We start from the raw sequence: 27198 nt of genomic DNA, 5'->3' as shown, positions 1-27198 counted from the left end.
GCAAGAGGCATAAGATTTTTTGCTAAAAAAATTAAAAAATAATTTTGTGCCTCTTCCTCTATTATAGGCTTGTTCCAGATTGAATGTGAAGTCTCTTTGTTGAAAAAACCTCTTTGTTTCCATATGAAAAGGTTTTAAATCTAATGAGAAGGAAAAACAAATGTTTTCAATAATTTTCAGGGTTGGCCTGCGACTTTGTCTAAGTTTTTAGCTTTGGCCCTCTGTGTATTTGAGTTTGACACCCCTGATATAGATAACTCATCTGGTGAGAAATGACTCCAGCACTCAATCTGTAAAGCGAAACTACTAACCACTAAGCCACAGTGCTGTTGCTTCCTACAAACTACAATTCTGGCCTAGTTCTGGCCTATTTTCTTAAGCCTGACTAGCAGTGTCTCGTTAATAACTGCCGAGTTACATGTCTCTTGGTGATGTTTCTGCTTTTAGGCCAATAAGAACATCATGATCCCATTTTTCCTCATCAAGGAACAATTAGTTAGTCTCTATACAATAGGAATCCAATAATTGAACAGTCTCAAAGGTTTGCGAAAGGGTATGACTTTTATTTCAATCAAATCTAAATGAGTTTATAATTCTAAAATCCATTAACCTGGGGTGCCCTAAGGCTGTGTTCTCCTCCTGGGTATCTTCCCCCTGACAGAAGAAGTATCACAGTTCCTTTAGCCCATGTCTGAAAATTGTCATTAACAAACGGGATGCTTCTCTAGATTACCGGAGGCACCTGAAATGTAATGCCACTCACTGACAAAAGGTAATAAAAGATTGTAATATTAACAATTTTAGTATTCTGGATCTCTTACATCTAGACAAGCTTCTAAAATGGCCATTGTGTCCTTTGGAAAGGGTTCAACCTTCACTTCCTGCTGTTTGGGGTCAGTAGCCAGCACTAAACGTGTATCTATCTATTAAATTATTCATTAAATGAAAATTGGTAAATGTGTTAACTAGTGACATTTAGCATTGCACACAGTTCATCAGTTTAAAGCTGAATTCTGTGTGTTTTTCTATATCTGCTTGGAGTGCAGAGCTAAAACATCTCTGACGATGCGGCTATGATCCATGCAGTGATATAGCCAGTCCGGGGACTACTCAGTGATGCAAAAGTATTCTAAACCCAGATCAGTAGGATGATGCACTCTCCATGGTTGTATTCATGACCCCCTAGTCTCAAAGGAAGTAGATTGAATGGTGGTAGCCATTATGTAACCTGGAAGGATGGATATATTGTATAGACATGTGCTGTGGGGGACAGCGGCAACTTGATGGTAAGTATTGCAACAAAGCCCCTTTTTTAATTTTTTTTTTTTATATTTCCTATTTTGTTGCTGTTCTGTAGTTCTGCATTGAATATATCATTGTGGATTAAACACCTACATGCCAAAGCAGGATTTATTATACTGTTTACTATTATCTTTATTCATAGTATATTCCATAAAAAATTATATACTTGTGAATTTAAACAACTTGTTACATGTGTTAATGTATATCATGAATAATGATATTATTGTTGTCCTTATTTATCCTCTAGTTGTAAAGTGCAAGGAAAGATATGCAGTACAATGAAATTTAAAGGAGGTGATATACTAAAGGAATATGTTCACTTAGCAAAAAGGATTTATCCCATTGAAAGCGCAATTTCACTTCAATTAGAAAATGATATGATGACAGGCTAGGAAAAAAAACTTTATTTTAGATTTCATTGCATATGATTTATTATTTATTGCAAAGTAAACTATCTTTGTATTCACAAAGCTAAGTGAATAAACCAATGCAAGGTTATAATTCACCCTGGTAAGTGAGCAGCCTAAATTCCCCCAGTAAATCAGCTCCATAGTGTTTAAATGGGGAATCTAGAAATCTATATTTATTCTTTTACAAGTTTGCACTATGATATCCGATCATACATTAACAGCAACAGATTGTCAATAGGTCTAGCTAGCACACTTCTAGGCATCTGGTACTACTAACCAATAAAGTGTTAATGTTATCTATCAATCACTGTGGAGTAAAAGGGCCAATCAATTCCCCTAAAAATGTATATTAAAGTGTATATTAATCTACAAGAAAATGTATATCATAAAATGTATGGTATACAATTGGAGTGGCATTTACATTTTATAGTGTACACAATAAATAACAAAGACCGGCAATATCCACAGCACGCCCTATATTTCATGCCCTATATTTTCGGCCTTCTGCTAATACACCCCCATCCTTCTTTTCCCAAGCCTCTGTCCCTGGAATCCTTGTAAACAATGCTGAATAGTGATCATATGATATATATAATTTTAAAGAATGCATTTTAAATCACTTGAGTTTTAGGATAATAAAGTGTTCACAAAAACATTATTATTTCTTGTGTTAGAAAGTTGCATCAAATTCACTTCTACATAAAAATGTCATTTTTAACTTAGTTTTAGAAAAGTATATCAAAGCTATTCTCATTTCTCTGTATCTCTTGATTATTTTTAGGGTGGCTTGTGATGGAATGCATAATAGTCCCCTCAAACAGCTGTTGAAAAGAAAAGAAGAGGTAAAGGAAATGTTTTCATGAACGTTTTTCTCTAGTTTTGGCTATGTATTGAGTGGAGAAGGGTTAGAATTTTTTTAGATGTTTTTTGCTGTCTGTGTCCCCATCCGTGATCACTTTCCGTCTCAGAAACAAACCAGAGTCTAAATCTACGTACACACGTCCAATGGTTCTCGACCCTAAGCCCATTATCGGGCGGGAATCTGCCGTGTGTACAGCGCCAGTTGTCCATCGCCTGAACGACCGTCCTGGCGGATCCACGGGCGATCGACGACTAACGATCCTAATTGAGAGGCGCGGAAAGAGCGCGCAGCAGGGTGCCGCTCCATCACTCTCCCCCCTCCCCTCTCCATAGAGCAGAATGGTGCTGTATGTACTGAGCTCATGCATGCATCATGCAGTGCTAGTCGTTGGAAAGGATAGTGAAAGATCATTTCCAACGACTAATATTGCACGTGTGTACCCAGCTTTACTCTATGTTCAGTGACCACCCTAAGGCTCTGTACAGTAGAAGGTAATGCACTTCATCCTATGTGTTGTGGAGTCCTGTGTATATTGGAGTTGTGTGCATTCTTGCAAATTGGTTCATTTGCAGCCTCTTTATAATGAATGGGCTACCTTAACAAAACACACATTAGCCCGCATGTTAATGGAAATGCCTCTACAAATAATTGCTTAGGTGTGAATGGGCCCTGGATAACCTCCAGGAGGTCATTAAAAAAAACAAGCTAAGGTTTTACCCATTTCCCAATTTATCCAAAAACTAGACAAAAGACTTCTGTGCCATTTTAATCTAATTAAATTCTATTGTTTTGTTCATAAGTCTAGAAAACATTGTTTCTTTTACTTTACCACTGCTACCTTTACAAAAGGATAAAAATAACTTCCCATTACCGATGTTGATTCACAATCAAAAACTTGTAGCCGACTTTGCAGCTACGCCAATGCTCTGTTTGTAGAAGTAAATTACCTACAAGCCCCTACAAGGTGGTGTCACTGATAAGATTGATTTTAGAGTTGTTATGTTTCAAAACTAATATGAACTATTTTTGTTTGTAGCACAGGCATTACAAATGTATACGTAGACAACAACGTGGATGATTATTTATTTTTTAGTGACATGTCTGGAATTTCTTTTATTTATTATTAAACATTAGCAATCATTTTTAATTAGTTTTCTTCCCAAGCCCATGTTTTTCTATGAGGGATGTTATGCTTGATCACTGCTTGTACATTTGTTCTGTCTTTTATATGGTCAGGTCTCATAATGTGAATAGTAAAAGTGTTAGTCAGTAAGGTATATATCAAGAAGTCATATTTTGCCTATTTAGAAGGTTTGTAGTGAAATTAATGCAAAAGTGGGCATATTTCTTTTTATCAACTGACATAAATCAGTTGGATTGCACACAAATGTTCTACTTAACATGGTATATATATATATATTATAGAGTAGTTTAGCTCCACCTGCTGTCAGATCATAGGGTTTGAACACTGCCAAAACACACAATGGTAGGTGGGAATAGTGCAAGATAAACTGCTAAAATAAAAGTTCTCTGTACATTTGAGGATAAATCAGTGCACAGTACCTACTGCTACAAAGACTTATTCTTTGAAAATAGTGCCTAATTAAAAGTTTTTTTTGTCTCTCTCTCTCTCTCTATATATATATATATATATAATTATAATGGTATATATTATATATCCATAGCACAATTACATTTCTAATACAGTAGCCATTCTTCCATCTTTTGATGGATTGAAAAAGGGTTTGGCACCTTTTTTGGGCTGGTATTGCTGTTGGCAATAACGAGTTACAGACAGCAGTAAAAATGTGATGGGTAACTTGTTTGCTGTTGCTCATGCCTCAGCTGGACTGCTTTTGGACATCTTTGACCTCCTTTGTCACTCATAGACAAGAAAGTAATTTTTTTGGTAAAACCAACTGTAAAAGCCATGTAATGGATTCCTACTTCATGTAAGGGAGTCCTAACCCTTTCCCTCCCCCTGGTTTATCATTTTGCTGGTAGTAGGAAGAATTATCCAGGACTGTCCTACAAGTTTTATGTTTGCCATTGTCCAATCCTGCAAAAAAAGCTTTTTTAGCTAAAAAAGAGATAGATATGTGCATGGGAGCAGATAAATGTACTAATTATAGATGCAAGCTCTGCCTCCCGAATATTAGTAATTAATAATGGCTCTTGAAGTATGTATTTCACAGTCATGTCTGATATGGGGTCAGCCTATATTTTTTCATTACAAATGCAAGCTTTGCTTTCTGTGCATAGAAAATCAATTATACATATTGATTAAGTTAATAATTTAATGTATCTGTGTTAAAAAAGGAAATAGAATGTTTACACCGAAAGTCCCTGTCTAACATTGCCCTTTGTAAAGACGGTTTATAGCTTTTTCACCTTCATTGTTTTCCTTTTAAAAGCATTTATCCGCTGTGAGTGAATCTCTGGAGACCTAAATCTGCATAATCTGTTCATGTAACATAATCTGATCTGCACAAATATGGAAAAGATATTTATCAAGATGATTGCAGACCTGACCCAGTAACGGTGCATTGACAACCAAGCCCTGGGCGACCTTGTGGCAGAATGTAAACTATCTCAAGGGTACTACAGAGCCCTGTATTTATGGAGATCACGGCTAATGCTTTTGTGTCCATAGCTTTTGCCAAGTAATCTTGCAAAGGCTGTATTCTGTCAATATTACCAGAGGTCAGAAATGACTTGTATCAGGCAATTCACCTTCAGTGTTTGAAAAGAACACCTACATAAAGGGAATATGGCAATTTGTAGTTTTGAAATTCTTTTCTGTTCTATGGCTATTGACAGGTTTGTTGCACCCTAATACAACTTGTGCCATGATCCAGATCCTTATGCACATTAAACACTTCCAATACTAATCTACAGAGAATACATTTTTATACTTCTGTCCGAATCGAATTATTTTATTTCCAAATGTAGCTGAATCTATAGCATCTTGGTAGTGTGATAGGAAAGATACTTTTCCATACAAACTAGGTCCTGATCCAACCCTTTTTTAAGCCAGGATCTAACCATGTCTTAATAATCTGGTAATATATACATATATAATTATCGATATATATAGTGTAGAAGGATGGGATGAGGATAGATGTGGCTGTTAGTAATTGTTTTGCTTCAGAGTTGCAGCTTATATGGGATCCTGGCCCAGAGTGTCCTGGAAGGAATGGGTGGGCCAGACACTCCTCCCTTTCTCTAGGCCAGGTAATGAGAATGGCTGTGAAGCACCTGGCCATTGACATTAAAAAGAGGCATGAATCAGGGGAAAGTTGCAACCTGTGGCCCTGGTGAAGAAGCTGTGTTTAGCTGTGTACTGGGAGAGCCCAGGAGGTATTCCAAAGTCCTGATCCCCTGGATTTTTGAAATACTCCTAAAACACTTCTTTGTAGCAAGTGAGTTGAAGCTGATGCTGCCATATATATATATATATATATATATATAAATATATATGTATGTGTATGTATATATATATATATATATATATACACACACACATACCCATTTGAAACTCCAAGAGATATAATTTCCCAGTTGATTCAACCCACTGGTAGCCACTGGATTTTAGCAGACTTGACCTTTAAACCAGTCACGTGGCAAAAGATTTTGATTATCATAATGATTTATACACCCAACATGTGAATTTTTGGACATTTTGGGCAATATGTCTGCTGTTGTTCCTGCCTCAATACACACGTGCAATTATAGTCATTGAAAAGGACCTTTCACAAGGACTGCACAGTGCATGAATGAGTGCTGTACATACAGCACCGTTCTGCTCTATGGAGAGGGGAGGGGGAGAACGACAGAGCGGCACCCCGCTGTGCACTCTCCCCCTTTCCTTGTATTAGGATTGTTCGTTGTTTATCGTCCGTGGATCGACCAGGACGGATGATGGGCGCTGTACACACGCCAGATTCTGATCCTATTTCGGCCCTGAGCTGATTATCAGACAAGAACCATTGGACGTGTGTACGTAGCTTAAGGAATCATTTGGACAGGGAACAGGTCATTGCTGAGGTGTTGGCCTCTGTGGACAGCAGTAGGATTATAGTATTGAATTTGGAAAACAATCAATGAAGTCTGGTTATATCATGAGATAGCTGTTACCATCATATGCAATGTGCCTACTTTTTAGGAGTCTGGAGACAGGTAAGGTGATATTACCCATAGCAACTTTTTAGCTAGGTGGGTGGCATAAGAGATATACTTGACTTATTTGCAAGCTGATTTGCTTAGCAATCTTTCTATTCAATAAATGCGGAAATTATACAACCTACGCATTCTAATTTATGGCATTTCCATTACTTAACATTGCAGCCAACAGTGTAGCATCTGTGGTTTTCCCAGGTCCTTTTCATTACTGGTACTGGAAACCCAATTATTACTTCCTTTCCATCTGTTTTCTGGCACATTTTTGATTTGCATCTTTCTTTCAAGTGCTAACTCTGAATTATTGATGAGGCTTTTTCAATCAACAAACCAATTACATCCTTATTTCCCAAAGCCACTTCTTTAATGTCCAGTGACCACAAATTCACATTCATCCTCTTCTCACAATTCAGGCTGTAGGGTTCCCGGATATTTTATAGTATATTGTTTTCTATTAATGGCACATTTATTACTTTATATTGGGTGAATAATAACATGACAGACAGTGCAGGACTGGCCAAGATGTAGTGCGGAAAATGGGCATTTAAGGCAGGGGTAAATATATGCATGAATTCCAAATATTGAACCACACCAGAACAAAGCAGAAATAATTATATATTCTGCTAAAATAATATAACTTTTATTTTTGGTATATTCCAACTGTTCACAAAACCACATGTCCCCTACTGATCTTTGTATGTGAGACAAATCTTCTATAGATATTATTAGTACACTTCCAGGATCTAAGAATGATAAGAAAGGGAAAAGCAAGCAGCTCACCAATTTATGTGCAGGTTGGAGAAGCAGGTAATAGCAGGTACATTAAAAATGATTATCCTAACTGCATAACCCTCTAATAGTAAGCACTTCTTCTTCTCTCAATACAAATTATCTATGGGAAGTAAATACACAGGTGTGACCAGTAACAAAATGATTTAAGTAGACTTGGCTATGTTCTGGTCAATCAAGGTGGCCAAAGACTCAAACCCAAAAGGACCAGGTAAAAATGTCAGTGACGCGATGGAGCGAGGAGAGGTGAATCTAGATTTGCTTTAATGCAGCAATGACCAGAGCGCACATAGATAGGAAACACCAGCAAACGTTCTACAGAACAGCAGCTCTGGGGTGCCACAAAGGATGAAAAAACAAGCCATTAAAATAATGACAATTGCCTATATATTTGTTTCTTTAAAAAGGACATGTTAAGGTTTATATCTAGCAATCTGAAACTTCCATTGCTGATTTTTGCTCCTACAAATATTATCTGCCTGGCTGCCATATATCCAGCTAAAGACTTCCAACTCTCCTGGCTGCATATCTGCTCCAAATAGTGACCCATAACATAATGAAGTTATAAGGTCAGCAACATCAGCCAGGCAATATGCATTTTTAGAGGTGTCTTGTAATGGTAACCTTTATATATCCTTTAGGTTTCCTTTAGGCCATTTCTAAGACTTGTGACACATGGTCCAGTAATGAAATCCAAAGACTTATTGGTAGAGCCTAGAGTAAAAAGACTGCAGTTTTATGGCCAGGGTGTGCAGGATCACTGCATTCTTTTTGTTGCCTAGCAATTTTATTTTGAAATTAGAATGAAAATCGTTGTTATGTAAACCACTATTGGCACAGGGAATGGAAATCTGTATCGGTTCAAGCTGTGACATGCCTGTGGTTCATTTTGTTATAGTTCAAAGACAGAAAACAAACAACAACAATAAAAAAAAATCATTTGTCAGGGCAGTATACCCAGCTATTGTGTCCCTGCCGTGTGAATGTCCAGTTTCGCAGTTACATCAGTAACTTTCTACTGCATTGACTTTTAAGGCAAACCTGTCTTACAAGCATTCTCTGTACATTCTTTCATATTTTTCTGCAACTCCAAAGGAATAGTTTTACCTCTTCTCCCACATTACTATTGACCCTTAAAGGTTATCTGATGTTTGACTTCACTGACCAGTCATGTAGGGCAGAAGGGAAGACGTGCAAGGAAAGAGTCTATATTTTAAAATTGTGCATGTTTGGGGCTCCTGGTAAGTAATTCTGGTTTAAAGATGGCTGCACTTATATTCTATTATAAGTTTAGAAGTTTTAAAGTATCTGCAGGCATATTTTAAATATACCATTTATAACCAGAGATTTATCTAACCTGAAGGTTCCTACAGTGGATATGTAGGGATTCTTTAAACTGATTGATTGACATTCCATTTAATGGTTCTTGCATATTTTGGGGGCCATCACCAAGTGTTAGAGCCAGCTGCATGACATGATTAATCTATCTGTCCCTGAGGATGGTATACTGACAAGTTCTGTAAGAGAACATCCAGATTGTTACCATTGTAAGAAGCATTATTTCAACTGAATTCGATATACCAGGGGTTCCCCAAGACCTAAAATTTATTTCAAGGGTTCCTCTAGGATGAAAAGTTTTAGGAAGGCTGTTTTAACAAATTATTGATCTTACCCAAAAACGGTAAAGCCTCACTCCAGGTCAGCGACTGTATGGCAGCGATTCGATCAGCATAACAACAAAGAAACTAGATTTTCAGAAGAAGACGTCAGCAACATTAGCCTCATTATTTCTCACATTTCCTTTAATTAGTATGTTTTTATATCATTTTCACAATGTGTTTTGGCAACATTGACTTTTGTTACATTGCTGTAATTAATTTGATTATGTGATTTTTGAAGTAAATCATTTAACGGCGCGGCTTTTTTGTTTGTGCATGAGTTGATCCAGCATATGCAGTGTTTCTCAAACAGGGTTCGTCCATGAGTTCCTTGAGCAATGAGCATTTTTGCCTCTAATGGTACACCAATGATCTTTTTGACCTATAGGAATATCATTCTTCCCACTGGTCAACGATAGCAGGCATTCTTACCACTGATCACCTAGTTCATATACTGTTTGCTGTGGATGTAGTAATTATAGCAGGGGCTTCCTGAAGACCTGAAAGTTATTTCAAGTCCCTCATATAAAAAAGGTGGAAAGTGGCTGAACTTTTGTATAGACACCAGAAATACTGGCAGATATGGCCACATACACCATTTGGCAAATGTTTGTGGCACTTGTTGGGTATCCCCTTCCAAAAATCATGGGTATTAATATAAAGTCACCTGCACTTTATGCTGATAACATCCTACATTTTCCTAGGAATTGTTTCCATTTGGTTTTGGATCATATCTGTGGGAATTTGTTTCTATTTAGACAAAAGATAATTATGGAAAAGATAAAAGTGGTCAGCGATTATTGTTAAATCAGAAGACCTAGCTTACGGTTGGTATACCAATTTATATCAAAGTGTTCAGCAGGGTTGAGGCCAGAGCTCTGTGCAGATCACTTGATTTCCTTCACTCCAAACATATTAGTATGCCTTTATGGATCGGGTTTTGTGCAGAGGGTCACTGTCATGCTGGAGCACAAAAGAGCTATCACCAAACTGTTCCATGCATGCTTTATGGTGAAAGCACACCTTCACACACACAAATGAATGCAATATAAAAGATTGTTTAATGCCCCAAGCACCTTATTCTTCATATTGGTGCTTATTCTATCAGACAGCCACATGGAATGTACAGGGGGATGAGCTGTACCAGGCTGGAGGTACATGATACAGGGTATACTATCCTCTGAAACGTGTACCCTTTTCCTCTATTAAACTAAAATTATTGCAGGGAGTTGCAGCTTGGCAATCAGCATTATGAGGCGATTTGCATTGCCATCCCAGTGTTGGTCCTACTATCGGTTCCTTTAAGGCGACCATTCAGCTTTAAATTCTATGTGAAAGGCCTTCCTCCCCTTACATATAGTAGTAGTAAGGATTGTCATGTCCACAACCCTTGTGGTTCTAGCAATAATCAGTCATCAGCAACTGAATTTGATTAATTATCCAGGCATTAGAGCTGAGAGTACTTAGACTTTTAGAAACCCAGCCAAAGTCTTAGCTGGTTGGAGAGTTGCCACCTAGATTGAATAGCCGCCAATCAACTCATATTAAATCCTTCAAAAGCCTTTCCACTTTTCAGTAAAGTTCAATACATACCAACTGACCTGTTTTCTATTTTTCATGTTCTATACTGATGAACTTCAATAAGCGCAGGCACATTAGTACACAATGAGCATGTGGCTTTCTCAAAAATCCTGCATCACCTGGTTTTCTGCTGATTATTACAATAAATATGGGAAGCAGTACAAGGATTACATATGTAGGTATCAACACACAAAGCAGTGCTCCTTTTATCTTTATTCACCATACTGTGTTTTACAGACACCACAGAAATCTGTTTTTAAACCAGTCCATACAGCGCACATTTTTGCAAATGATGCTCATAATTTTCTCATTGATATTTTATTTTTTATAATTTAATAATTTATCTTTGGATGCCATTTAAAAAAGTGATTGCTGTGTAGTTGTATGTAACTTTTATAGGTTTGTTAAAGGTTGCAGCCATGGCACTCAATATGCAAAGCATGCTAGGCTTTCACATAGAAAGTGCACATAAAGGTGCACCCACATGTATGTTTTTTTTGCAGATCTTTTTACAAAGTCTGTATTTTCAAAACTGTGGTGGAATTTATGTTACCTAGTATAACCAACCTGTTTGATAGACAATGAGGAAGCAAGACTGAATGCTGCAGGCTAGTTACACTAGACAGTTTTCTCCCCATCCTCTTTTAGCCGGGTACACCACCCAGCACTTTTTATTAAACATTTGACTAATTTAACCATCCGCCTATACCTTCTTTCCAATCAGCTTAAAAAATTTTTTTCGAGAACACTGCTAGGGAACAGTAATTCCACCTTAGTTGTATCTGTAGGGTTTAGTGCAGGGGTGCCCAACAGGTGGATCCGCGATATACTGGTAGATCGCAAAGGCAACGCAAGATCGCGGAGCCCTGCCTTTCAAAATAAACTCTACTGCGCACAAGAGTTATTAAGTCCAAGTTTTTATTGTTGGTAGATCATTTTGACTTGGTCATTTTAAAAGTAGCTTGCAAGCCAAAAAAGTGTGGCCACCCCTGGTGTAGTGTATACAACTAGAAACTACAAACACGAAGAAAATGCAATTCCTGTGCTTGTTTTGAACGTCAAGTAAAAATTCAGCAAAATAGTTTTCCTCTAGCAATAACCTGGCCATTTAGAGCAAATTATTTTCAACTCCAGGCACTATGTTGTGTTAAATGTTCTCTGTATGTAATTGGTGTCACTCCCCGTCTTTTTATCCAGCGCTTTATCTTCAGAGCCGTGAAATGGCCCAGGTAAAGTCTGCTTTGTCTCTGACAAAGAGCTGGAAATCCTTCTGTTTATGCACAATGCATGGCAGCCACTGCATAGGAAACGCATACATTACTTGGAGGCTGAGATGACAGAACAGATTAATCATTGTATAATGTTCCATATGTGATGTGCCTTAAAGAACCAACAGATTTAAAATAGTAACTGGCTCATTTAAAAAAAAGGCAAAGTTCTCCGAAAATATTTACCCTTTCCTGGTCCCTCCTTTTCACCATCAAAATGCTAATAATGATTTATTAAAATTTTTCTAAATCTTTTTACTTTTCATTACCTTATGTACACTCAGCGATATGATGTTTCTTCTCTGAGCAGTGCAGACATATCATGGCTGGTGGAAGGGGTTGACAGGGAGGGTACAGATGACGATCAGGGAGATACATTTATTTTAATGCTGAAAAGAGATATCACCTGTCCCTTGCATAACACAGAACCCGCTCACATTTTTTTTTAAATTTTTTACTTCAGTTTTACTTTAACATGTTCTTGGCTTTTTTAGGGAGTACCCATATGTAGGGGCATTTTTGGGATAGTTACAGTCTAGATTAAAATACATTTTTTCACATTACTTTGACACACCTATACTTATTGCTTTGTAAGAAATATAAAGAAAACATCATTGACTAGGCTTTATTACAGGAAACATCCCAAAGTAAACATTTGTCTCTTTCATTTCCCACTGGATCTGTACATCTAGAAACTTTCTGTAACCCTCTGCATGGCAGAACCTAGTGTGGGGTTCAGCTGTTTAAGTCACCTACAATTTTATTGCTTTACAATGTGCTGTCGGTCTAACATTGGGGACATGTTTACAGGAGAGGGGAGCAGAAGGATGGGCTTTAAGGTGTCATGGCTGCTTCTCAATTTTCCATTCAGCAGATAGATGTGTAGGGGCTTGGTAAAATAACTTTTAGAAACTTATGAAAAATTATTAGCCACATAGTTAACACATTGAGACTGATTCACTATAGGAAGTTAGTCTGTTTACTTACCAAGGTAAACTATCTTGCAAGGTATAAATCAATTAGGTTAGAGAAACAGTGAAAACCTATTTTGCAAAGAACATTAACTCACATGCAAGGAAATCTAAAATAAGCAAGATTAACCTTCATTTCATTTACCAAGTGAAATATCCAAAGAGATAACTCAGTTTGCTATGTGAACAACCTATAATTCTTTGGTAAATCAGCTCCATTGTTTTTATTGAGCTGCCATACTCTTATGGGTTCAATTATAAACTATGTGCACAGCAAATAAAAACTGGATATTCTTTACCTGTATTTTACAGCATCCTGCTATCATTTTCCCTTATCTTTTCATAGGGGATTCCCCTATTTCTTTCCAAGAATTCACTTTTTTCACCCATTGTATTTGAGGAGGATTTGCCCTTCAGCATACAACATAACAGATAAATTCCAATTTTAAACAAGAATCGTTTGTTGTGTATAAATATAAACTAGATTCACTTATCAGCAAATAACAAATAGTAAGTACATAATAGAGATTACAATCAGAAAACGATTCACCCATTATATTATACCTAAACTAGATTCTCCCATCAGAATACAACATAATACAATGAACATTATAACTCTGCTTAAAGCTAAAGATGCTGTTAAATACAAATGGATGTCTGTCTAGCAAACATTCAATGTAGGAATTCCAAAGGGAATCCTTTATAAATATACACCTAAATGACTTTTATTTTGAGAAGCAGCAGCACAGTAAAAGCAAGGAGCAAATATGGCTGCTGCAGCCATTCATAAATAATAATATATAGGCAGCACACGGGCTCAGATGTTAGCAGTCTGAGCCTTTGTAGCGCTAGCTCCCAATCTCGATCACAACACTATCTGCTTGGAGTTTGCAGGTTCTCCCCGTGTTTGCATGAGTTTCCATTGGGTATTCCACTTTTCTCCAACATTTCAAAAACAGGCAGTTAGGTTATTTGGCTTCCCCTTAAATTGATCTTACACTGTGATAATGACATATGACATTATATTTGATAGGGACATTAGATTGACAATGACATGACTATGAACTTTGAAAAGCACTGCGTAAAATGTTGGCACTATATAAATGCTGGAATATAATAATATACATTAAAAATACATAAATGGAACATAATACTAAGATTATGTAAGTTCTTTGCATTAATTTCTTTAAAAAAAAAAAGATTATGGATTTCCTTCAATTGTCAAACACAAAGTTTTCCATCTGACATGAAACGTGTGTTCTGCATGAAGCAATCTGATGTGTCCAGCCTGGTGTTATATTGCTTCCTGTAATTAGGCAGAACATGACTTTATTTCAGCACAGATCAATATGTGTGTGAAGCTGGGGATTCACCATGCCTTCCTTGAGAATACCATCCACTGATCTCCCCGGCTTGAAATCCTCGTTCTTGAATTCCTTTAAAATTGCCTTCATGCTCTCTGCTGCAATCTGGGGATTTTCTAATATTACTTGTATAATTGTATCGCTGGCTGCCTTGTTCAAATGACCGTGTAGGAAAGCTACAGCTGTGTACTTTTCTTATTACTTCTTTCAGTTTAACTGCATCTCGGGTAGACTGACTTTAAACTTAGATGCCAAAGTCTGGACAAACAGAATTTACACAATAAAACAACTGAAATGCACATATATAATTTTAGCTGTTAGTCAGTGTTAAATTGAAATGATAGATGTTGTAGAACCTATGTTGCTAAATTCAGGGGGTGTCAAATTCAGGGATGTGACATCATAAACCAACAAGGGACGGAGTGCTTGGCCCATCCATTCCTTCCAGGACACTCTAAGCCTAAATCCTAAATAAAATGCAGCAATTCTGCCGCAACACTATTCCCTTTAGCCTTATCAATGCCCTTTAATTTTTTAAAATGTAAGATTGAGGCTTATGATGTCAAATACCCCCTAAATTTGCATCATAGGTTACTGTTTGTTACAATATTATTTTTATTAACATTTTTACAAATTTAAATAGCACTGATATACTATATAGTATTTTACAGAATCCATAGTCAATAGCAGTCCCACAGAGGAGCTCAATATCCAAATTTAAATCTAAATGTACCTGTGCTAGCCTTTGCAAACATCTGCAAAAAACATAGACAGATCTTACCTTACACCAACATTTATTAGATTATTTATTAAAAAATTTTATCTTAAACATTTGTGACCAAAAATTCTCAAAACAAATTTCCCTCTTGGGAACATCTCCACTGTTTTCTGTGTAGTTAATACAGTGTACATTGGGTGTTTTTTTAGCTTTTTATATTTAATGGAACTGGTTTAATGGTCCTGCTTTGAAAAGTGATTTTGCATCTGTATGGAATTCTAGACCGGTATTCCTTTACGCATGTTCTCATTTCTAGGCTGCAGCATCTGTCATGTGTAAACATTTTGTGCTACTTGTACTTGCCAAGTTAAATTGATAATGTGCAGATAGACAGCCATTCAGTCCATATACACAGCCTGGGCATCAACAACAATGATGTAATACGTGTCTTCTGAACGATAAAAGAAAACCAATTGCTTTAGGTTAGGAGATTTTGTTTCCTTTTAATTACTTATTATTGGTATTATTGTTGTATTTTTATTTCTATTCTTTATTGTAGGGAGAACAAAAAATAAATGCATAAATAATATTAATAAAAGGACATTAAAAAAATAAATGAAAGGACATATGTTTGGATTCTCCAGACAATGACATCATTGAATTGGATCTGAACCAAGAAAAGGCTCCTTCCAAGTGCCGAAAGCTACCCTTTATCCTATTATCTGTATGTTGCCCATTATTGTCATTTGATGGAAATGGCGAACAAGAAGAAGATTCAGGATGTCAGACACCCAATTTTTTATATCAAGGTCTCTCCAACCGAGGGAAAAAGGCAAAACTAATTTTTTGCTAAATGTAAAGCCCAGTTAAACTTTCATCCTGTTTTTTGTTCGCTGCCAGCATTGTGCAGAGCTGGTCCAATGCCCTTCGTGCAAGCAGTAATACCTCCGACGCTCCTGGTGCTTAGATCGGCCAGAGCTATATATTGAGTATGGAGATTGATCTTTGTCAATTGCAGAGCTATAGGTTTACTCAAAAACAAACTGTGAAAAGTGTAATACCTCATGTTTTGATGCACCTGGAATGTATTCAGTCAGTTTAGGCTTGAGGTATATTTGGGTTTAAAGTGATTATTTGCTTTATAGTGCCAGCCAAGCAACAAGTCTGATTAATAGCAAATTTCCCTGGGTGCACATACCAGCCATCCGATACTCTCCGTTCCTACCTGCTCCCATGTTTCTTTAATTTGAGTTATGCTTTTAGCTGCAGGAGCCTACCTCTATGTGAACCTATTTTGCCTTGCGTAGGCAGAACTCTGGGTCTCTTTAAGCCTTTTATGACTTTGTGTTTTCTCTCCTGTAAGCAATAACCCTTAATAGAGCAAGCCCCAGATTGGTTGCCGTTTGCTTGCTTCTTTCAGTCTTCTGATGTTTCCTTCTTTTTCCCTGGAATAAATTGCTTGTCACTTAGAATTAGATGTTTTACTGTTTGAAATCTTTTTTGCTTTTATAGTTGCAATGGATTTCTTCAATTTTTAGGTCACTTATACAACATAACTGGAGGCAGAGAAACTGGCATTGTTAGATCCAAGCAATTTATCCAGAGTACAAATTCCTATTTACAGCTCATTACAGAACATAGTTTAATATCTTCATTAAGGGCAGTTTCTGTATGTTTGTAGTTATTACACTGCTTTTACAGGACTTAAAAAATAGCTAATAATATTACCTTTTACCTTTAAGGTTGTGCTCACATGGGCACTACATGTGGAAGCATCAGCATGGTGTCAGAGTCAATTTTCTTTGTGTTGCCCCAGAAGGGACACGTTAGGTGAGCAGTAAACATAAAAGTGCTTGCATTGCCAATAATGGCCTAGTGCCTTAGTGGCACAAAGTGAAAGTGAATTAAAATGTGAATTCTCTCACACGGTGTTGCAATCTTATTTCTTCTTTGCTACCTAAAGACGACCTTCAACCATCTTGATTGGCTGTGCTGGGAGGATACATTCCTGGCACATGCAAGGTAAGCCGGGATTGCCTGCGCATTTGCAGCTCAGCAGAGTTTGACAGCTGGATGACAGTTACTGCAGAAGGGACATTGCCTGTCCTTTCCAGCAATACCCACCTGCCTGAATTGCCCATATTTAATTAGGACTTTAGTTCTATTTGGAGATAAGTGCTTGAGGCATTTTAAGCAGAACAGAACTCCAAGATATGGGTGGGTTTGGTCAGAGACATTCAGTTTCCTACAGCTCCATTAAGGGAAAAAAATGATAAAAAACCTTGTTTGCTTAAATGAAGGTGACATCACTGGCAAACTTTTGAATCTTAGAATCTCAGAATCCCAAACCTCAGGAGTGTCTCTTCCTGAGATTTTGGATCATCAACTTTCCCAAGATGTCACTGGCACCTACAGGAAGTTGGCAAAAAACCTAGGTATAACGTAAGTGAATATTACACATAATATTTTATTGTTTATGTTGTCTGTGTATAAAAGTTTTTACCCACGATTTGCCCAATATTTACTCAGCATTTACACATTTTTCACATTGAGTCTAAATATAAAATCATGGTTCATACATTTTTCTAATTGAATCCAATGCCATAAATATGGGTTAATATTAAGTGAAAACATTCATAAACAGGCCCCTATGACCCATATCGAACTGTTTTTGAAAATTGTCTTAACTTAGGGCTCCAAGTTAGGCAGCTAATACATTGCTTTTGGAAACATTCCTATTGAAAACAAATGGAATTGAGAGAGCATTCCTTCAAAATGAGGAAAATGCCCTGTCAGACAGTTGTCATACGCGTCCCCATTGCAGAACATGTCCGTTAAATATACATTTTCCCCACTTTGTCCAGTTGTAGACAAATGTAGTATTTGTAGTTGAAGGTAATATTTGATTGTTGAATTCTGTTTGTTCTAGTTGATTGTTCAAACTATTCTACATGCTTTAGTATTCATTTCCCTGACGAATGTGGTTGGATGGTTGACATTTTGGTTTGTCTGTATTTTGTCAAATCAAATGTATTTAAAAAATATTTCCTATTGTACAAGTTGGTGTCCTGGTTTCTCTGTGGAATGTTTTTAGATAATGGTCTTTTCCTTATGATATTGGTCAGTATATGTAGTTGGCTTTCATTTGGCCATATCCTGTCAATTTGAATACACATTAGAGGTATTGGGGTATTATGTGGTTCCTTTTTACCCCCCCCCCAATAAAATGTACATGGCATTACTAAATGAAGCATTTTGATTTTATTCCATACCTGTTTTTAGTTCAATAATGATACAATGCAGGCAGATCATAGGAGGCACCAGCAAGGTATTGAGAAGAAGCTGTGGTAATGCCCAGTAATGATTCTTCGCCACCACGAAGGAAGTCAAATCTGGAGAAAGAAAGGAACAGACCAGGGACAGTAAATGTTCTTACATGATGGTCCTAATAATATTGAATGTTTCTTTCATGGCTTCCAGCTCATGTGTTTGAAATTTTATTGGGTTTGGTGGGGACAGATCAGTTCTAGGTTACGTACAAGCTCCACTGCCATTGTTCATATTGAATAATTTTAGCAATTTTTCGTTTTAAAATTTACAAAAGTTTTAAAACCCTGAACAAAACACATATTTCTGTCTTTATTTCTTGCGGTTTAGCAGTCACCACTTTCCTTGTATCACCTTGTAAATTTAGTAATTGAAAAGAATGCCATCGTTGTTGCTTTTTGGGACAGGAAACTGAAATATTATTAATAAATAAACCGTTTAATTTCTTTTAACACTTTTCCAGCTCCCGAAGGACGCCCAGGGAATTGTTCAGCCTCTCAAGCACCAGTTTATCTTGACTGCTCTATAACAGATGGCATGTGGCAAGATTAGCATGCCTGTCAGAGCCAAAGTTTCAAAACAGAGCATTTAATCCCCACGGAATACAAACAGACTTTATGAATACTCATAATAAGAATTGGCGTGCCTTTGACTTCCAAATTAGATCAGTGTAGTTTAAAATCATGTCAATTAAATACATAGAGGGATGCACCGTGTCAGTTTCTTTTTTTTTGTTTGGGAATTCAACAGTGTTGCTGTTTCACAGGAAAAAGCCAATGTAGTGCAATAATGTGCACCAATTATCTGGTCTTAGCATTTGTAACTGAATTGTTAGGCTAAAATTATTTGTGTCCTAATAAACAGCTGCATTGTGCATTTCTGTTCTCCTCTCTAAACTTTCTACTGACTTCTAATGGATCAATGGCCAGACCAGCATCATGTTTTACCATTGGATCCCTGCTGGATATACCTGGGGATGGCTTACCTTGGTGGGGACAGGGATTCTTCTGCAGTGATTGGTTTCTCTCAGAATGTCTGCATTGGTTAGGAAGTACATACAATTGTTGTCTGGTGAAGCTTAGTTTTAGTGCATTAGCACCTCTTGTAAGCCTGATTTTGTAAACACATTCCACTAGTGAAAACAAGTAATGCACTTAAATCATAAATGTTTTATTTGCATTTAATCTCATGAATAAGCAATGGTCATCAGTATTCTCCCCAGAATATTTGTTCAATTGTGTGGGAAGAAGCTGTAGGGTGGTGGTCTGTGTATTGTGACCCAACTTTTCAGTACCACCCAAAAACAGCCAGGTGGTTATTGAAAAATGATGGGTGGTGTGCCCGTCTAAAAGGGGCTGGGGAGAACAATGGCCATGAATAGGAAAAAAACAGGAATTTCCTATTTCAAATACCACCCTCTGTAGGGTAAGACCCCTTTTAGGCTTGTGATCAAAAACCATGCAATGACCCACTACCAATCTCCTCAGTTCAACTACTGTGCAGTTTTATTTATTTATTTTGTGTCACCTTTAGCGTTTGACTACCACTTTGTTGTGTGGTTGAGGTGCATTTCTTCCTCAAAAGAAGAAAAAGTTTGTGGCCATTTGTTACTTTCAAGAAGCACATCACAGTCCTCCACATTTAGAGCTATTCTTGCATGCACACACACACAAAATGGTTTCCAACCTCTCCTTTTCAGTTGAATGGGAGTAGTTGGGAGCACGGTTGTGGTAGAATGCACTTCAGTCAACTGCAAGTCTAAAATTACTCTATGGTTTAGCAGAACAGATTCATGTTAAAGGAGGTTGGAGTCCTGCCCAAACAAAGTCTTAGTTAAATTGCCATCATTCAAAACTGCCCACACTGTTGGTTTGAACATGGTAAACACAGTGGACCATATGCTCATTTAAGGGACGCATACTGGTGAATACTGTCATACTGGCAGTTAGGCTACGTACACACATGCAACAACTGTCCTTGGAAATGAACAACTAAAGATTGATTGCCCCATAATCGTGAACAAAGTGAACAACGACTGGTCAACGAAGACGATGAACAAAGAATGTCGCTGGAAAGGACTGACCGTCTCGCCGGATTTGATTGGACGATGATCGTACGATATCTATTATGTGTACGGTTGTTCAGTGATCCTGGATTGTCCTGTGATACACTTTCTCCGCTACACGTCACTTCCTGCATCATTGAAACGATCTTATCTAGTGTGTGTACATTATTGGTGGATTATATTTGAACAATCGTATCGATGATCATGGTGCTAAATAAATACTGAAATGATGCACTAAAGCTCAGACTCTTTAGAAGCTTTAGAACTTGCAGTTGAATGATAATTGTGGAAAATGGTACTAGGTGGTACTTATAATCAGCTTGAAGTGAGGCTGTCTGGGTTTAGAATTTCGAATCCTCTCATGGCTCTGGTTAATTTAAAGACCAAAATAGGTATTTCCATTTTAAAAAGGCACTATTCTTACCTATGGTGCTGACAAATTAATTGTACTTTAGGTTGACATCTAAATACAATATTCCAACATATCTATTGAATACAGATAAATCCTCAGTCAAGCCTATAATATAAAGTCATAGATAATGCCATGGATATGTCCAAAATCATCATCATGACATTTCAGCCATGCACCCATTGGGTAAAGAAAGGTAGTGGTTTGGTGATTAATGGAAAGGGTAATTTTCACTCTTAAAAAAAAAAAAAAACTATTTGTCTGTCCTAATATATTGAGGCCAAGTTCTTTTTTTTTTTTAAAGTTTCTTTGCTTAACTGGTTGTATGGCTTTCTTTTCAAAGTAAAAAATGCAATCAGCCATTTAAATTAGTTACCATATTTTGTTGTAACAAAGTCACACAGATTGCAATATATATAGTGCTCTAATTTTACCGTATGAAAAGATTTCATGTTATACTAAGTTGTCTCATACAATTCTTGATATATACTGATTCAACGAGATCTTCAGTAACCTCAGACTGTGGGTAAAGTGTGATAAAAGTAAATTCTGTATTATTGCTGATGAGATTCTCACTTTTATTTTAGGTTTAATCGATTGCCTGCTGTAAAGTTCACTAACTGGGAGCTTCTCAGAGTTGTTTGGTGAGTAATATAATTTTGTTAAAATATAGTTCAGCAGTGATTGCCTTACTTTATTATAACAGTTATCTCTACGTTTAAGATTCATTAACACTGTGTAATGGTATATGATGATGGCATGTGTATTTGGTAACTCTGCCCTGAACATCTTTGTTCAGGCATTTGTTGTTATGGGGTAACAAACAGAGTCTGAAAAATGGTGGAAGAGATGCGCAGTACTAGTTTCTAGCCACTAGCCTTTCATTTGTATTTTTTATATGTGAAAAATTGTAGTATTATAATTGTAATATTGACAGGATTGCACTTTCAGGAGTTGTTTATATAGACTTTCTTTTTTTATACATTTTTTTAACATTATACTGAATTCCTTGTTATATAAACAGTCTACAAGTATCAAAGCACCTCAAAACCATCCCAAAAATTACAATTATCGTTTTATCTCTCCTGCTTGTGTAGTCATTCAAACAACATTTCTATTTATTTTGTATAGTGAACCACCATACATTAGGGCATTGTGATTTGATGTCTGGATTTGATAGTGTTTTGGATAGAAATGATTAGCAAAGTCTTTACTTGTGTCTTTATTATATACTTACCACACATGAGAAAGAACACTTGGCTGTTGTCCTACCCTTTACAAAGAACTTCTTTGGGTTTGCGTCAAACTACAGCTATTTATATAATCGTAAAAGAGATAAGGTTTCCTCTCATGATTTGTAATAAACATACAGAATGTATCTAGGGTTTTAAATCGTAGTATATAGGATAAAGGAGAACCTAAAATGAAAAAAAGGGCCAGTCCATACAAAAGCCCCCCCTGGCTGATTTGGTGTGGCAGGTATTTTACCAGTGAGATCTCCGGGCCACCTATTAGTTTTGGATCGTCATGCTAACCACTCGGAGTTCCAGCACTTGTTGTATTATCTATACAATATATTACATTAAAAAATCAACAGGAAGAATGGGACAAGTGCAGAGATCAAAATATATAATTGTGCAGTATCTGTCAAAAAATAAAATACCAGCTTTTAGTGAACTACACATGACCCTGTTCCTTTAAGGCTCATCCCCGAAATCTGTTATTTCCCAATCCCTGCTTCACACCCCCCTGTAGCCAATCCTACAATTTCAAGTGACCCTTAACTTGCTAATCAAGGTATACTCACCTGAATCCGCCATCCAGTTCCCTGGACACTGCTGGTTCCTTTATGGGGACTTCTGATCCAGGACTGCTCAACAACCAGTCCCTAATTAACCCCTTGCACTAATGTCACTCCTCTTGTCTGTTGTTAAGGGACCCAACTGCTGGATTGCTAATAGCAAACATCCATGGCACTGCCAAATTAATGTAGAAAGACGCGGCCAAATATAAACAAGCAAGAGAGAATAGAGAAACCTTTAGCTACAGAACTAGATCTCCGGACTCTATGAATTGAGGAAAACACAAATGGCATATTTGAGTAACCTAGGCAGGCATTTATTATTATAAATTTTATTATTAATATTATTAATATAGCTTATAAGCTACCATCTGGGGATTTTTTTCCAAAATTGCATGCAGGTCCAGCGAGGTATGGGCCCTACACTTCTGCTAGCAGTCAGCATTGGTGCACATACAGGTATACATATTTTCAGTATAGTAAGGTGCCTTTGGAAATACCTTACTCTAAGTGTAGCTCAGAATGTTGGCTACATTAGTAAAACTTTTTTAGTAAAATCTGTTAGACTCTTATGTAACCATCAAACTCACACGGGAATCCAGATGATCAGTATGAAATTTGAATAGCTACGTTTGTGGACCTGGAATTGGCTATTATTATTAACATTGTAATCTATTTTTCTCTCAGTTGAGACCAATGTACAGATATATCAGCTATTTGTCTTAAAATTTTTCTAACTTATCAAACATGATAGATTTAATGTACAAAACCTGGGTGTAAAGAGCTATCAGATTGAAGCTTTCATCAAGCTATGGAAATAAAGCATCTTAGGCTCCATGGCCATTTTACTTTGATCTTTACCAGATTACATTCCTTTATTTCTCATGAATGTAAAGCAACATAGATGTTTAGAGAAAAGTCTGGTTTGCGCACTTTACCGTTTAGTAAAGAGCATTTTTGAAATTGTAAAAAAGAAAAAAAACTGGTCTTTTCTTTAATGATGAACTTTGGAAACTCATGTAAAAACTGTTCAGTTTAATTCATCCAGAAATGCTATTATTAGTGTGGAACATAATTAATTTAGCTACAATTTAAAGGTTATTACATTCTCAGAGACAGTGATGGTAATGAGAATAGACACAGAGCAGTGTAGGTTAGCTTCTATGTAGATAATTCTCACTCGGATGAATTTTGGGACTTATGCAGCAATGTATTAGTATCCCTATTTAATGTACAGCTCTGCGTAATATGTTGGCGCTATTTAAATCCTGTTTAATAATAATAATGATAATAATAATTCTTTAGCCATTTTTACAGCAGCCATTCTCAACCAGGGTTCCATGGAACCATAGAGCTCCTCCAGAGGTTGCTCAGGGTTCCTTGAGCAGTGACCTCTCCTTTGATAATGCTGGAATATTAGTACTTGTTCGAGTCATTTATATAGTACTAAGCTGTCTGTAAGGTCAGCATTTCTTCCTATATAAGTAAGGTTGTCATCATGTATGGAGGAACTTCACTGGCAATTACAGAAAGACACTGTTTCTTTTCTAAACATCAAAAATTTCCAAAATTCACTATTACATTTTACATTATCATTACTGATTATTATATTATGACGATTACAGAATATTGCTTTTTTTATTTTTATTTTAGAGCATTTTGGTATTATAAGTGATCTACCATGTCCGTTAAATTCTCTGGATGTTATATGCTTCTATCAATGCCGTTTTATAAATACTAATCTTACTAATGTACCTTGAGCTGTACAAATCATTTTTAGTAGAGGTTTTCTGAGATCTAAAAAATATTTCAAGGATTCCTTTTGGCTAAAAAGGCTTCTTTATGCTTGGTAACTATATGTATGGTGTGTATACATACAAGATATTTTTATAAAAGAGAAGCAATAGAGAGAGGTATTAAGACTTGCAAACATAATATATAATATGTATATATATATATATATATATATATACATACATACAATTCAGGTCGAGGTAAGGTGAGCAGTCCGAAGTGGTACAACACTGTGAAGCGCTGGATGAGGTTGTGGTATCTTATTTCTTTAGTGCTAGTATGGAATCTACAACTTTATACTGCTTATTGTCCAATTTGGCTGAATATAGTGGTGTTTCAATGTTTTTTTTTATAATATTGTGATTAGTATGAGGAGAAGAAAAGATGGGCTTTACGGCTATGATTTTTGTAAGTCAAATAAACAGAGGTTTATTAAAGTTAAAAGTGTTATCTTACTTCTAACATAAATCAAATAAACTATGTACTAAGCTGAACAAATATCTCCTACATATATTTGATACCAATAATTTCCAAGTTGAGAAGTACTGATGGGATGGAGTTTGTAGCACAGATTATCTCATATCCCGACGCATTTTGCACACAAGAGCTTCCTCAGGGGATTCCTTGAGATTATGTACTATGTCAAAAAATAATATATATTATAATATGGTTATGGTAGATGCAGTATGTACAATAAAGATACTGTATTAAGTACCAAAAATACAGAATAATCTCTAAATATCCAATTGTACGGTATGTACTTAGAAACACTTACTTACTCACCACAAGTATGTAGGACTGGTTGGTAATTGTTGAAAGGAGTGAAAGGAGAAGAAACACTATGTGAAAATTAGGACATAGTTGTCCAATTAGAGCAAGAAAATCAAGAATAAGTACATTTTTTAATATATATATAATAGTTTCAACCTAAAACAAATGCATTCATTAATGAATATTATCTTAATAGCTATATAATATATATTATAATAGCTTAATAATATATATTATTCATACTACGTAAGTAAGGGCTAGGCAAATATCTGTATATTTCCTATATGGTAACTATGTGTTTATGGGGATAGAACAAACAACCTTCTTTATAATATTAATATGCAAGATGTAAATACTGATCAGTGATTCCACTCCCAACGTATAAGTGTTCTATATCCCCCAATACAGGAGCCTATATATATATATATATATATATATATATATATATATATATTAAATTATAATAATTATTTATTATATTCAAATAATAAAAAATAAATAATAGGTTTAGCATAAAATATAAAATAAAATAGGCACCTGATGCTGTCTGGGAAAGTTTGATTAGCCATAAACCATAAAACATTTTGGGTAGGCTTAGTTCTTACAGGACAAAAAAAACCAAAACACTTTTTAAAAGTACAATTTGTGTGAGAGGTAGTGGTCTGGTGTATAAATCTCAAGCAGGGTTAGGCTATACATCATCACATTTTTGTATCTAAAGAAATGTCACATTGTTTGCATTTCTCTTCTGTTGTAATCTTGGCAAATTCCGTGTTTCTGCTATATGAGACTATAACAGACCTTTAATACCAGTTCCTGAAGCTCAAGGCATAAAGTAGCATAAAAGTAGCATAGGGGGTAGAGGAAGAAATGAAAATAAACTGTAAAATGGAAGTCACTTTTAAATCTTTCTCTTATTGGAAGATAGATCATTTTTAGTGAGTACAAGTTTTAACTATTATTGTAGAATTTACCTAAAGTAGCTTTTATTTGTAACATTTGCTTGTTTGACTTTCCAATTTTAATTAGGGAATCTGTGTAACTTATTGATTCCCAAAGAGAACAGTCCGAGATGGGCTGAAGTTTGGAGCATTAAAAGGGTTAGTCGAAATTAGGATTTATTTAGTATAGAAGGGGAGGACCAAAAATAAAGAATTGGACTTTATCATTACATTTATACACAAACAGGGCCTGCTTTATTAAAGCTCTCCAAAACTGAGAAAAATACACTTTTATCAGTGATCCTGGGTGATCCAGCAAATCTGGAATGGATCTGGTTCAGGATCGAAAATATTTACTAACAAATAGCAAATGACTTTTAGGAAATCAATGCCAGGTTTGCTGGATCACCCAGGTTCACAGATAAAAGTGTATCTACTCCAGCCTTGCTGTAATAAATCAGGCCCACAATGCCAGATATTATGTTTCAGTCAGGTAAGGTTTTGCCATCTCTGACCACATAACCCAGGATTTCTTTATTTCCTGTAATTTTTTTCCCCAAATCTAACGTAACGTGATGCACTAAACAAAAACCCTGTGCTTGAAAAAAAAAAAAGTGTTAGTGCAAAAACACCGCACAAAAAACATGCACTGGGGTACTATTGTCATCCCTCCTCTAAAGAGAAAGGTCCACCCACTTTCCCCAGACCCCCCGGGGCAAAGCTCCTGATGGGGGCTGGGTACCAAGACCATCCAGCCGAAGCCGGAATGGGCCTACTAGCCTGTCTGACCCTTTCTCTATGGGACTGCATAGGCAATCCCAACAAATACTAGGCTGGGAGCTCTCTCCTTGTGTTTCTCTCCTGAAGAGAGCTTCCCAGTAAGGGAGAGTACCTGACCATATAGCCAAAGTACTCCCCAAGACTTCAGGGCTAGCCCATAAGGGAAAAGGACCCTCCATCAAAAAGTGGCACACAAATACTACACCAG

At 36.4% G+C, this 27198-nt stretch overlaps 1 protein-coding gene across 5 annotated transcripts in view; it reads left to right on the top strand.

The window, feature by feature from the left end:
• The window catches only part of PLCB4 (phospholipase C beta 4), a 190560-nt gene that overhangs the window by 63590 nt on the left and 99772 nt on the right, over window positions 1-27198 (top strand). For all 5 annotated transcript variants that reach the window (XM_072409636.1, XM_072409635.1, XM_072409639.1 and 2 more), the window contains exons 3-4: window positions 2494-2554; window positions 21491-21547. The gene's annotated coding sequence lies outside the window, so the exon portion shown is untranslated. The remainder of the gene's footprint in view (window positions 1-2493; window positions 2555-21490; window positions 21548-27198) is intronic.

The sequence above is a fragment of the Pyxicephalus adspersus genome, chromosome 4 (genome assembly GCF_032062135.1).
Source record: "Pyxicephalus adspersus chromosome 4, UCB_Pads_2.0, whole genome shotgun sequence".
NCBI lineage: Eukaryota > Metazoa > Chordata > Amphibia > Anura > Pyxicephalidae > Pyxicephalus > Pyxicephalus adspersus.
Note: the sequence above shows the minus strand (reverse complement) of the source record. Positions and strands in the feature narration are given on the sequence as shown.